Source organism: Cyprinus carpio, unplaced genomic scaffold (assembly GCF_018340385.1).
Source record: "Cyprinus carpio isolate SPL01 unplaced genomic scaffold, ASM1834038v1 S000006632, whole genome shotgun sequence".
NCBI lineage: Eukaryota > Metazoa > Chordata > Actinopteri > Cypriniformes > Cyprinidae > Cyprinus > Cyprinus carpio.
In genome coordinates, this window is record NW_024879262.1 from 473369 (window position 1) to 486744 (window position 13376).

A 13376-nucleotide genomic window follows, 5' to 3' on the forward strand; every position below is an offset into this window, starting at 1 on the left:
GACATGCAAGAAAAAAATGAATAAATCGTGTGCACGATTTTCTAATTTTTTCCCTTAATATACTAAAACGTGCACACAATTACTATTTCGTTCCCTCGATTTGCTAATTCATGTGCACAATTTAATAATTTGTTCTCTTGATTTATAAATCGTGTGCTCGATTTAGCAAATCGAGGAAACGAATTAGTAAATCGTGCGCACAATTTATAAATCGAGGGAACGAAATAGTAAATTGTGCACACGATTTAGCCTATTTTTTTCCTGCATGCCATGTGCGGGGCTCCGTAGAAGCCAAACTGTATGAGCTATGCTAGAATAACATTAGATGCTATAGACACTTACTACTATTTGCACCTCAGTGTATTGTAGTGCACTATAAAACAATATGAAATAATAGAAACATGAGCTGCACTGTCAGTAGCATCAAAAGTGCTAAAAGCTAAACCTGTTATGCCACATCCCAATTACTGATTGTGTTTCCCAAAAGCATTGTTAGACATCTATGGATGCAAGTTCCATTGTTACTAACATAGTTTCAACATATCAGTATTTCCTGAAACCACAGTTCAAATGAACATTTACAAAACAGCATCACAAACATACAAGGCTGCAAACTATAGCTCTCAACCTGTGTTACATATTTTAGTGTATAAACAATCAGCACTCTTAGGCTGCATTTCCCAGACGCATTGTTAGCCTATTGTTACCACATTGTAAACACATCTCAGACAGAGAAAACAAAAGTAATGACTTTAATGATTTCTTCTCTTCTGTGTCACCATTCTTCGCCATTATCGAGAGTATCACAACGTATTTGTGTGGTGCTGACGAAGTACATGCATGTTCTGCGCCTTGTTTATGTCCAGAAGAATGCACACGCATCCGTAATAGTACTCTCGATAACAGCGGAGGATGGTGTCGTGGAAAGAAGAATTGTTGAATGAAGTTATTATTGTTTTCTTTGCACACAAAAAATATTCTCGTAGCGTACGGTTGAACCACTGTTGTCGGATGGAGTATTTTAATGATTGTCCCTTATACTACGTTTCTGTGTCTGGGAACATTTGCATTGTTGTCTATGCAGGGGAAGATCAAAAATATCTTAATTTGTGTTCCAAAGATGAACAAAGGTATTACAGCTTTGCAATGACTTGAGGGTGAGGTAATTAATGACAGAATTAAATTTTTGAGTGAACTATCCCTTAAAGCAGTTTTTTGGGAAGAACACACCAGCTCAACTAGACAATGGTTGGGGTGGAGAAATAGCCTTTGCCAACTAGATTTGGGCTGCATTACACCTCATGTTTTCTATGCCCTTCACTCGCTAACTTCCCTCTGTCTCATTGACTCTGATGTACATCATTGTTTACACGTGCACAAGTGCCAACTACTGGCAAAACTCTTGCAAATCGGCTGAATTGGGTGTTTGTTGGAAAACACAGAGCCCTTGATCACATGGAATCTACTATGGAGCTGATATATTATTTATATTTTTTCCCTTACAGTTTTGTTTGGTGCAGCATTCTATATAAAAAAAATTAATATTCAATAGAGTTGTTTGGTGTGGGGGTAACATTACAATCATTTTGCATTATATCGTTTATGCATTATTAGTGACTAGAAGTGTCCATATGAAGTAAACTCACTGACTCTGTCAAAATTGAGGGTGTGTTCATATAAGGCTACCCTCCTGCCACTTCAAGAAGTGAAGCCAAAATGGCAATGGGGATTCCTAGAGGAAAAGTGCTTAGGAAAGTTTGTGAATACATGTCTAAAAGTGAAGTGGAACACACCCTTAGTGTAAATAGACATTCACGATGATTGATTCATTTTTCTACACCCATTGTCTCATTTGTTTCTATTTTTAGGAGAAAAATCTAAAATTTAAATATTAGAATGTTAAATGAGCAATACAGTTTTCCTCTTGTTTCTAATTCTGGTTGAGCTTTGTCAACTCTTAAACGTTTGAAAACAAGAAGAATAATAAGCAATTTGTTGAAGCATGCTCAACATACAATACCTCTGCTTGACCTGGTGGAGGGAAATTAAACAATGCAGGGTTCGAGGTTGGAGAGACAGTAAGCATGGAAACTGTAAACATCTATCATTAGTGCTATGAAAATATGATCTGTGATATGAGATTAGATTGGATTTTCTTTTAAGATATAATGTAATTAAATTAAGTGCTGTGTGTCTATCCCACAACACCCCCCGCCCTCGCCCGGGTCATTATGACTGATGAGGTGCTACTCTACGGCCCTGACCCACTCAGCTCGCTGATTTTTACAATGGAACGCACCACACTTGTGTAGTCTAACACGGAGGCCCATTATCTGCCGAACAATATTCTCTGCACACAACCAGCTCCATTATACAGCCTCATTTCTCTAAAGACACGGGCGGATGGGAGCAAGCTCATTTCACACTGAAACACTATACCTGAGAGGCAGTCTTTTAAGGGAGAGGTAACATAATAGATTTGAATGGAGACCAGCTGGATGACGGGAAAGCAAGGTTGTGGGATTGTCAAATTAATCTGATTATTGAAACATTCAAAGCAGAGCAGATTGCTATCTGATGTGACTTTCTTCCCACAACTGCTAATAAACTAATCTGTTTTGTTCTCTTTTGTTCAGTATGACATTTGATGGAGGCCCCCCATGCACCACACGGGGCAGAGTTATCTGGTATAACCAAAACCCTCCCTCCCACTAAGTCCAAAGAGCTTTGAAGCTCCAGCTTGACAAATGAAAGAACTTACAACAGATAAATGATGGGCCATTCGTTTCATTACATGCACGATGAGACATGATGAAAGCCATGTTTAACAGCAGGGTATATTTTGGTTTTTGTCTAACTTATTTCTAGTACACACATGTTAGTTTTTCCATCATGGTGGGGACTTCCCATTGACATGCTGTTCTGTTGTTTTAATACTTCAGCAAATGATATTTTCTACCCATAAATCTCCCCTTAGATCTCATATAAACCTACTGACTTTCATACTTTTTCTAGTTCCCTGCATGTCTTTTCAAGAGTTAAACATGAATGGAATCTTATATAGAAACTTTCTATTAACATACTAATGAAACTTTATAAACTAAACCTTTATTAAATCCCTACACTGCAGTTTTATATGATAAAGCTTAATCAAATAAGTATACTTCTGTATTTTGGTTGCAGTGTAACCCATTCAGTTTAACTTTTGTTTCTCCATGCCAACAATGACAAAAAACACACTTTGGAGAACCGTTTTGGGAAAACACTTGCCATTTGCTCTCTATTCATCTCTCTAAAGCAGGAATGTCTCCCCCCTAACCCTGCTCCTGGAGAGCTACCATCCTGCAGGACATCAGTCACAACACACCTACCTGTAATTATTAAGTAACCTCGAACACCTTGATTGAGCAGGTTCAGGTGGGTTTGATTGGGGTTGGAGCTGAAATCTTCAGATCTCCTGGAGCAGGGTTGGTGACCCCTGATCTAATGTTTAGGTTCTGCTATTTCAACAAGATCTCTAGAAAATTGTGCTCGCGTGTCGAATATGAACCGATTGTCTACCAGTAATAAACTTTTCCACAACCAAATAATCTGATAAGCTATTAACATCGTACGTCTTAAATGTACAGCCTTCTGTCGTGTCAGTTACGTTCCCACCCACCTTTATCTATCAGAAAAATTTTTCAGTTTTAGGAGAAATAGCTCTCAATAAATCCATTGAGTTTGAGTAATGAATTATAAAGTTTTGAGTAATAAATGATCTTCTGGAGAGACAAAGTTCAGATGAGATGTGAGCTTTCCTATAAAACACCCACACCTCTCATTCTCATCTCATGAAGGTTTTTAACATATATATGACCAAAAATGAAGGTTCTGACATACTTTTACCCACCTTCATTCCAAAACTGTCCCTCCAAGCCCTTTACAAGACTGAATTGGTTCCAACTCTGGCAGCTTTTCCATTTTGTGCTAGTGTATTCACCATCTTTGGTCATTATTTACCCACACACATGTTGTTCCAAGAAATGCTCCTACCCTTTTTTTCTTCTCAATGAAAACATTAAAAAACAAAAAAGCACCACCACAAAAACATACTTGAAAGGGCACAAATGCAATAACTGTCAGGAACAAACAGAAATTTAAAACAAGGAAAACTCTGAAATCTTATTCACGTCACCAGGTTCACATTCAGAAATTCACACCCGATGTTGACAACAATGATGCCAAATATATTCTTTAGTGTCATAGCCTCAATGCAGCATGCCAGTTTGCGTAACATAGAAATCAGATATACAGTAAGAGTTCTGGGATGAACACACCATTTTTACTAAGTACAAATGAGTTTCATTTTCAGACTGTTTCAAAATTTGGTATGTATCACATAAGTTCAAATCAGGTCAGTGCTTTTATTTTTTTTATTTATTCTTTTGTTCTTCACAGAATTTAGCATTTATGCGCAAACTTTTGTTTCAAGGACTGTCAAGGCAGTTAGTCTGTATTATGTTGTTTGGTAGATGTTGGTTCACTGTGACTGACTAGAATTGGAGATAATGTGAGAGAGCTGGCTCGATGCTCACAGGCCACAGGGATTTGCAGACATTCTGAATGATGGGACAGAAGATGATTTATGAGAACACCACATGCAGTCGCGGTGGAGCTCCACAAACCCCCTCACATTTTTATGTGGATTGTTGGGGCATCACTGCAGTCCCAGAATCCTTCCCTCCCTCCCTCTAGCTTTCTGATTGGGTAACAGGTGGCTGAGATGGATGTTCAGGCAGGAGGGAGAGAGCGATGGTTCGAGCCTCAAAAGCAAATGAGGTTACACAGTTATGATGAACAATCCCCAAATGAATGGACTCCGAGTACTGAATGAAGCGTCCTCATGACATCATCATCACTCACAGCTAACGACTGTTAATGACTAAAATTACATGTCTGGGACAAACCCTTCATGTTTGGGCCCCCTTTTAATTTATCCGTCAACGAAAAGGTCCACCTCTGTTTCTGTTGAGTGGTACATCCTTTCTGCTTGCCATCCATACAAACGAAGGGAAGCTGGGTCCTTCAAGGATCTCAAAATAAGCATTGTTTGTTTTAAAGCATGACAAAACAAATATTAAACATAATTTGAAATGTATCTTTTAAGTAAAACTTTAATTTGCCATTATTAAAAAATACACTTTTTAAAAGCTTTACTTATGTGTATTCTAAAACATAGTCCATGAAAGTGTCTCTTTAAGTTCACTTGAAGGTTACTCCACCACAAAATGAAAATTTTGTCATTAATCCACTTACCCCCATGTTGTTCCAAAACCCGTAAAAGCTTTCCTTTTTGAAACACAATTTAAGATATTTTTGGATGAAAAACAGGTAGGCTTGAGACTGTCCCATAGACTGCCAAGTAAGTAACAGTGTCAAGGTCCAGGAAAGTATGAAAGTCATCGTCAGAATACTCCATCTGCAATCAGTGATTGCAAACTTCCGTAACGTTTGGAAGCGACCCTGAGAATACTTTTTGTACCTGAGAAACAAAAATAACGACCTGTTTTCATCAAACAATTCCTCTCCTCTGTGTGTCTCTCCAAATCAGTGTAGTGCCATTTTGGCAATTCTGAGCAGTACTAGGCACGCTCGCAGATGGCGGACGCATCTTCTGTGTCCACCGCGTCTTTGTCGATGGACTGTTTTCATTCAAACCAAAGCGTAAATACATGCAAAAAAACGTATCTTTGTGCGTGGCGGTCGCAGGGACTGATACAGAAGAGCGTTTGCCGCCTGCGTAGTGTCAGTTTGGTCCGTAAGAAGATTGCGATTTAAATTTTCTATATAAATTCAATAATTTTTTTAAAACTCTACATCTAGAAAATGATGAATAAAGAATGTCCATTATTGTGTTTTATTGTGCTTTTTTCTGTTTTTATTCCATTTATAGGGGTGATGTAAACTGAATCATATATTTTATGTTAATTGTACAATAATATAATGTTTTGTTTATGTCACAAATTGTTTTATTGTATATTACAGAAAAAAAATATTTTATTAATTTCAATAAATTTTCTGTCAATACAGACACTGCATATCTATAGTCTTTGGCTGAGTCCATTGCATCTGACACATTTTTCCACTGACATGCCCCTAACTCGTGAACTCGGGGCTTAACGAACATTTTGGGTTTGCTACTCGTAATAACTACTTTGTGGTGGAGTTCATGCGTGTTTAACACGTAAAAACGATCTATCTAACCTTCAGTTCTGCTATAATTCTCCCAATTTTTTTCTCTCTCTCTCAATGTTATATGTTATATTATGCCTATGGAGCCCCATATACTGTATGACATGCATAAAAAAAGAAAAGAAAAAAACTCATACTGCAGCAATCTCCTCCGATCAGTTAAATCCAGCCGCAGCTTTATTCAGACACACCTAGTAGCTTGTCCAAACTGGTCAAGAAGGTTATTCAGAGTACCAGTTTGGATCTGGTTTAAACCTGAACAGCCATCTTGCTCAACCAGACAGGACCATCACTTATGTTACAAAAGGAGCTTGACAATCTGAATCTATGACATTTTTTGTTTTGTTTTGTTTTTTTTTCATGAGTGCTTTATTAATTTGATTCAGTCTTTTAAATAAGTGTTTTCGTTTTTTTTCTGTCATGTTTTTGTGCCTGACTGCTCTCATAACAGCTCTCCTATGTGGTGGTACAGCTGTAGAAACCTCTGAAAAATGATGCTTCTTTCTTGGCCACTTCTAGCAGGCTGCTGCCTATAGTAACCACTGCTGCAGTACACAATGGAAGTCTCTATTACCTATTGTTCAGAGTGACTGATGAAGGCCAAATTAGAGATTATGAGTAGATGAAAGGTACACGACCCAGCCAGCAGAGGAGGAGGGAGACGAGATCAGATGAAATGGCCATAGAAACGATCTGACCACTTTAAGCAAACCCTTACAAAGCATACAAAATACACTAGTTTTTTTTTTTTTTTTTAAAGAAATTACAATAACAATTTTATTCTGCAAGAACACATTAAATTGTTCAAAAGTAACAGTAAAGACATTCATTATGTAACAAAAAAAAATAGAATCAAAAAATATATTCTTTTGAACGTCCTATTAGTTATATAATTAAAAAAAAATATGACCGTTTCCAGAAGAAAAAAAGAAAAAAAAAAATTGAGCAGCTCAACTGTTTTTAACATTCATAATAACAGCAACATTTTCTTGTGCACCAAATCAGCATATTGGAAGGATTTCTGAAGGATCATTTGACCCTGAAAATTCTGCTTTTCTGTTTTACAGTTTAAAACAGAAAAACAGTTCTTCTGAATTGTAATAAGATTTCACAATATTACTGTAGTTTTTGATCAAACTAACTCTTGAAAAGTAGTGTATCTTAAATCGTAAAATGTAATTTGATAATCAGTATCATTGTAAACACTTTCAGAATGATTTCTTAGAATAAACCTAACATAATTGTCTGTTATATACTAATGAACTTAACATTGTCATTATCTTCATAGTTTTTTGATCTTGGTGTGACTGGGCCTTAAAGGGATAGTTCACCCAAAAAATGAAAATTACCCCATGATTCACTCACCCTCAAGACATCCTAGGTGTATATGACTTTCTTATTTCAGACAAATACAATCAAGGTTATATTAAAAAATGTTCTGGTCGAAGTCATAAGCTGGATCGCCATCATTTAGCTACCATAATTTATGCATTAGCAGAAGCTAGAGATTACGGTTTATTAGGTTTTAAACATGGATAGTTTTTTCTCACACAAATGCATCGCTTCGCTTCAGAAGGCCTTTATTAAGCCCTCGGATCCGTGTGGAGTACTTTATATGATGGATGGATGCACTTGTTTGGGCTTCAAAATCTCTATCTCCGTTCACTGCCAATATAAAGCGCCAGGACATTTTCTAATATAACTCTGCTTGTATTCATCTGAAAGAAACCTATGACTGAAGTATATGACTGAAAGAAATTCTTAGACACCTAGGATGGCTTGAGGGTAAATCATTGGATAATTTTCACTTTTGGGTGAACTATTCCTTAAATCTTAGAAGATTTAAAACTAAACAGATTCCACCCAAAAGTCCGCCTGTCATGATGTTGCATGGCCTCTTTATCTCTGGAGTAGTGTTAACATTGCACAGTCACTTCATTACCAGCCCATTTTTGAGTATTTTCACATTCATCACATTAAAAGCTGTTACACTTGGAACGCAACAGTCTCCATTTCAGTTTCCTGACAACCTGTTCTGAGAATGGAGACAGATGATCACTATGAGAATGGTGTGTAGAAGAGCATTAGGAAATCTGAGGTTCATTTGACGCTCCCTCAGCCACTTTCTGAACTCTGAAAGCTTGTTTGCTCTGGCATTCGCTAGTGCGGTTTATGTTCCTAATCATCTTTCCCTCCTCACTCCCAACGATTAGGAGACAGCCACATCCAGACATCGTATATGCACACAATCAGTAACAACAATGCTAACTAATCTCATTTTCTCATTTCTTTTGCTGTCCTATCAAATATAATAAATGGCACCCATTTTTTTAAAATATTCTTCACATGACATTCCAAATAAAGAATTAACAAATTATTTTCACATTTTAGTTTGATATTTTTGCATTAAAAAGGCCTAATTGTTACAGTATCTATATACGTAAATACATACTGTATGTTAAACGGCATATTCATATTCACTGTATTGTATATGATCGCATAATTTTAGGCAGTAGTGAGCCATGTCAAGAGCCGACACAATAGCAGTTTATTACCAGTTTTCAAATCTCTCTTTTATTCCAGCAATATTCTTATGCCCTGCTTGCTCACGGTGTGCTTCAGTGATGCTCGGGCCTGTGTTAAGGTGGGCCTTAGGGCAGTGTGATGCATTGAACATAATAATAACATGTGTGTTGGCTAGAGGGGGTGTGAGGCTTCCAGCTGTCCCAGCAAGTCTCAGGTCATGTCCTCCCCATCTGCCGCTTCAGCTCCCCGTGTTTCCCCACACCTGAAGTGCGTCTGTTAGGTGGTGCCCTCGTTCTTTCAGGCCAGGGGTCAGAACCCTTCTCCACTAATGCTGCCAATCCTCAAGAGGGAGGCCAGAACCCTGCTGCTCATCCAATTTGTCTCTCGAAATACATTTATGAAGGAAAATACAACCTTTTCTTGAAAGGATTGTGACATCATTTTGAAATTAATGTTTTCAAAGATATTAAACGTATCTGAAATTCTATCATTACAGATTTCAGAAATGTTTTGCATGGTACAGAGTATGACAGTGTTAATGTATTTGGTCTTGGTGGAACAGATCTGCTACGCTGCTGCTCCTGTTATTGCTGGTGCTGCTGCAGAGCAAGTACAGAGACTTGCTACTGCCAGTGAATCCCACATACAGGCTGCTGCTGAACAAATAGCATACATGAAATACCTGTAGCTGATATGTTTTGGTGTTTTTGGGGGTTGTTGATGGTTTTTATGTAAGTTGGATCTGGTGTGTTTTGATGTTTTATGTAATTGTTGGTTACAGTAATATTTGTGATATATTATTTAACTGTTGAGCAGCAAGCTCAGTGACTGCAGATAGCAGCCCTCAGTTAAGGTCATGAATGTGCATACAAAGATTTGATACAGAGATGTATGTTGGAAGACTGTAGACATTTTTGGCTGCATTTACTGTTTTGGGGTCACATTGGTCCTCCATTCTTTTACATGCTATTGAATCATCTATGGAAAATTTGCTGTTTCTTTATCTTTTTGAGTTTCCGTGCATGCTAGTTGTGTGGGGTTTACAGAAAGTATATGGTTGTAGAATTGTTACTTTTGTTTTGCCAGGTTTTATTAAATACTTCATAAACTTCTGTCCTTCTACTATTCTTTTACAGATATGTCATGAAAAATAACAGGTTTAATAGAATTAATAGATTTTAGACTTATTGCTGAGGAAATATACAATGAATGAGCTATATAGTTTATTACACCTTACACTGGAAAACAAATTGTACTTTGCACCAACTGTAATTTGTTTACATCCAAATTAATCAATTACATTCAAATTTTAGTACAATACAAAACACACACTCTCTCATCTCGTCTTATCCCTTCTCTCTCTCTCTCTCTCTCTCTCTCTCTCTCACACACACACACACACACACACACACACACACACACACACACACACACACACACACACACACACTGTGTTTGCATGTTTTATGGGGAGATTCCATTGATGTAATGGTTTTTATACTGTACAAACTATATTTTCTATACCCAAACCCTCACACAAAACTTTCCTCATTGGTACCCAAAAACTTTCCCCATAAGAACAAAGATTTGGTATATCGCCATCTTTTGCAGGGACATTTTGTCCCCATCATTTCTCCTGTCACGAAAGCTAGCCAGTATGTCATATGCACATCAACACTTTGGTGTGAAGGGGAAACATTATTTAAATAAAATAGTTTTCTTTTAAACTTTTTCTGTGGAGCGTATTATTTGTTTTTAGACAAACCATAAAACATGCATTTTTAATCAATTACATGCTGGTTTAATTTTTTTCAGTGTTGCATCAGTATGGTTAAGGTATTGCACATGATAGTCTAAAGGTTAACAGTAGTAACAATAGATGCTGAAGGGGTTTGTTTATGACCTGCTGTTAAAACTCATTGCTGTCAGCTACAACAGCAGTCAGACCAGAGTAAATGAATGAATCTTTCAACTGTTTAATCTGCAACCGTCTCCTAGTATCACAACTTTAATTCAAATTATGCCTGTTTGAATGAAATCGATCCAAAGAAGCATAATTTCAGACCTGACCAGAAAGCAACCCCTAGCAATGCAATTATGTTCTAAGGGCATTTGTTACTTGTCCATAGGCTCTCTTAACACAGTAATTGCATTGCCTGGTTGGTCTGGCCAAGTATTTATAACAATGCAATGACTGCTTAGGGAGCTATTACAGTGTGGGGCCGGGCTGTGATTGATGGGATATCAAAGTGACCCCACCAATAGTATTTTGCAATAAATGCAGTTTTTGTTCATGTGACCAGAACACAACACTCTCACCTGCAGCGCTATCACAAAACTCAGAATTCTCAAACCGGACTGCGGAAACGGGGTTATTAGACATTTTTACTACTTATGAGTATGAGTGTGATCCTTACCTAGGCCTTCTTGCATAGAAAAGTGCCCTATAAACTAACCTAGTTGTGCAGCTTGCTCACTAATTTTTAACATTTGAATATCTATTGTAATATAATGTAAAACACATGTGAATGACTATGTGGTTTGCATACCATGTTTGTCTCCAAAGTTTATAAACCTATATAAACCTGTTGCAGAATTTATATAAATATAACAGATCTAATATTTTATTTAGTACTACCTTTGCTGAACCTACATAAAATATTTACATATTTCCAACAAGACAAAAAAACTATTTAATTTACATAGTCATCCTGTTTACAAATGTTTACATCCTCTTTACCTTCTGATGATCTATGAATGTTTGCACCTTTTGTATACAGAGTCTGTAAAAGTACAGACCAATGTACCATGTTAATATGTAGGAATTTTGCATATGTCACACAGGTGTTTATGTACCTTGTGTTATATGGTTAAAGAAAAATGTCTTTATACTTAATGGGAAATGTACTGCCAGGACACAACACTGTATGAGTCACTATAGAACAATACTGAATTAAAAGGTACTGTAAAATATTAAATCAATGCATATTAAAAAAATGAAGAAATGTACTATATAAATATAATAAATTATATAATTATTAAAAAGTATACTTTTTTAGCTAAATTGAATATTTTTAATAAAAAATAGATTCAAAATATTTTAATAATTAATAATTAATAAAATATTTTATATTACCTGTATCACTGCTATGTGTCATGATAAATTAAACTGACCGTCTCTCAGTGGTGTCATATCACGTAAAACTGTCTGAGCCTTGATAACATGATCATATTGATCGACAGGACCAGGCTTGATCAGAGTTTTCAATTATTCACCAGGCCTGGTGGAGGCAATTTCTTATTCTCCATTTTAATTTTTCATCTGTTCCATATTCAGGGATACAAGTCAAGTCTCCTCTTCTCCCCCGCCTCTCTTTGTTTCTCTTTCTATTTTTCTGTTTTAAAAAGAATCCCTCGCACATTTGTACTCAGATGCCCTCAACTGCATTATGAAGAAAAAGAAGAAACACTGAATGTTTAATGTGTATCAGAGGAATCCTGAGTGTAGTAGCATATAATATATTAAAGTGTGTCTGTGCATGATAAAGAACTGATTCATTTGATTTGGGTCTTGACTGAATCTGCAGGTAACAGTGGCAGATGTGCAGTGATACAGGATATGCAGATGGGATACTGAGTTTGGGACTCATTTCAGTCTCATTTCCAGCAAATAAAACCAGTTTGCTATGTGCAAATGTATTATGCCTTAAAAAGCCAGACAGAGATGAATACATCAGGAAGCTGTTTTAATGACTAACATTTCTATTGTATTTGTCAATGGAACAAAAGCTGTCACACATCACAGGGAAGGAATAAGATAAGTTTATCTAGAAAGTGATTTTGAAATATGGCTTTAGAATTTTCATAAGCTTTATTGCCAAGATTGTCTAGGTTACAGAAGCTTATTATGCACAGAGAAATACTACAATGAGATACAACACAACACAACACAATACAATAAAGTAGAATTAAAGTATGATCGAAAACCACAACAGGACGTGACATCCATAGCATAGCATGGACATTTGTGAAAGGGGAGTGTTAAGTGCCACAGAGCTAAGGGTATGTAGAGGTAATTGAATAAATATGAGTTTTATTACATAATGTTCACAATGAAAAGATTACAGCCTGGGGAGACCCTGTGTTCATGGGGTACATGACCTGAGGGCAAAAACACTGCACTTGTTCCTGAATGTTCTCTGACACGTCCGATATCACGTGATTTCCTAACAAGGTTACATTCCTAACTCATAGGCTAAGTATAAAATGGTAATATAACAATATCAAATTTTGAGTCTAAAGTTACATTTTACCTTTTTTGATTCTAAAGAGTGATATTACATATTTTACATGACAGAAAATGTGAATCAGCAGATTCGCTGGTTTAAATTTGGTACGCGTCCTCACACGCTTTTCATCTAAAAATGTGTAATAAGAGGGAAAACAGAAATATTATGCCTTCCTAATTTACTTCTACTAGACCAACAGAAATGCAGTTCTACTCGTGTGTTCTTACGGAGTCCTGTGTACTGTACTCATCGGTCTGACACTGCCCTCTGCTGCTTACTAATGGTATTGTTTGTTTTATTTCAGCACAAAACATATTGCATTTTCGT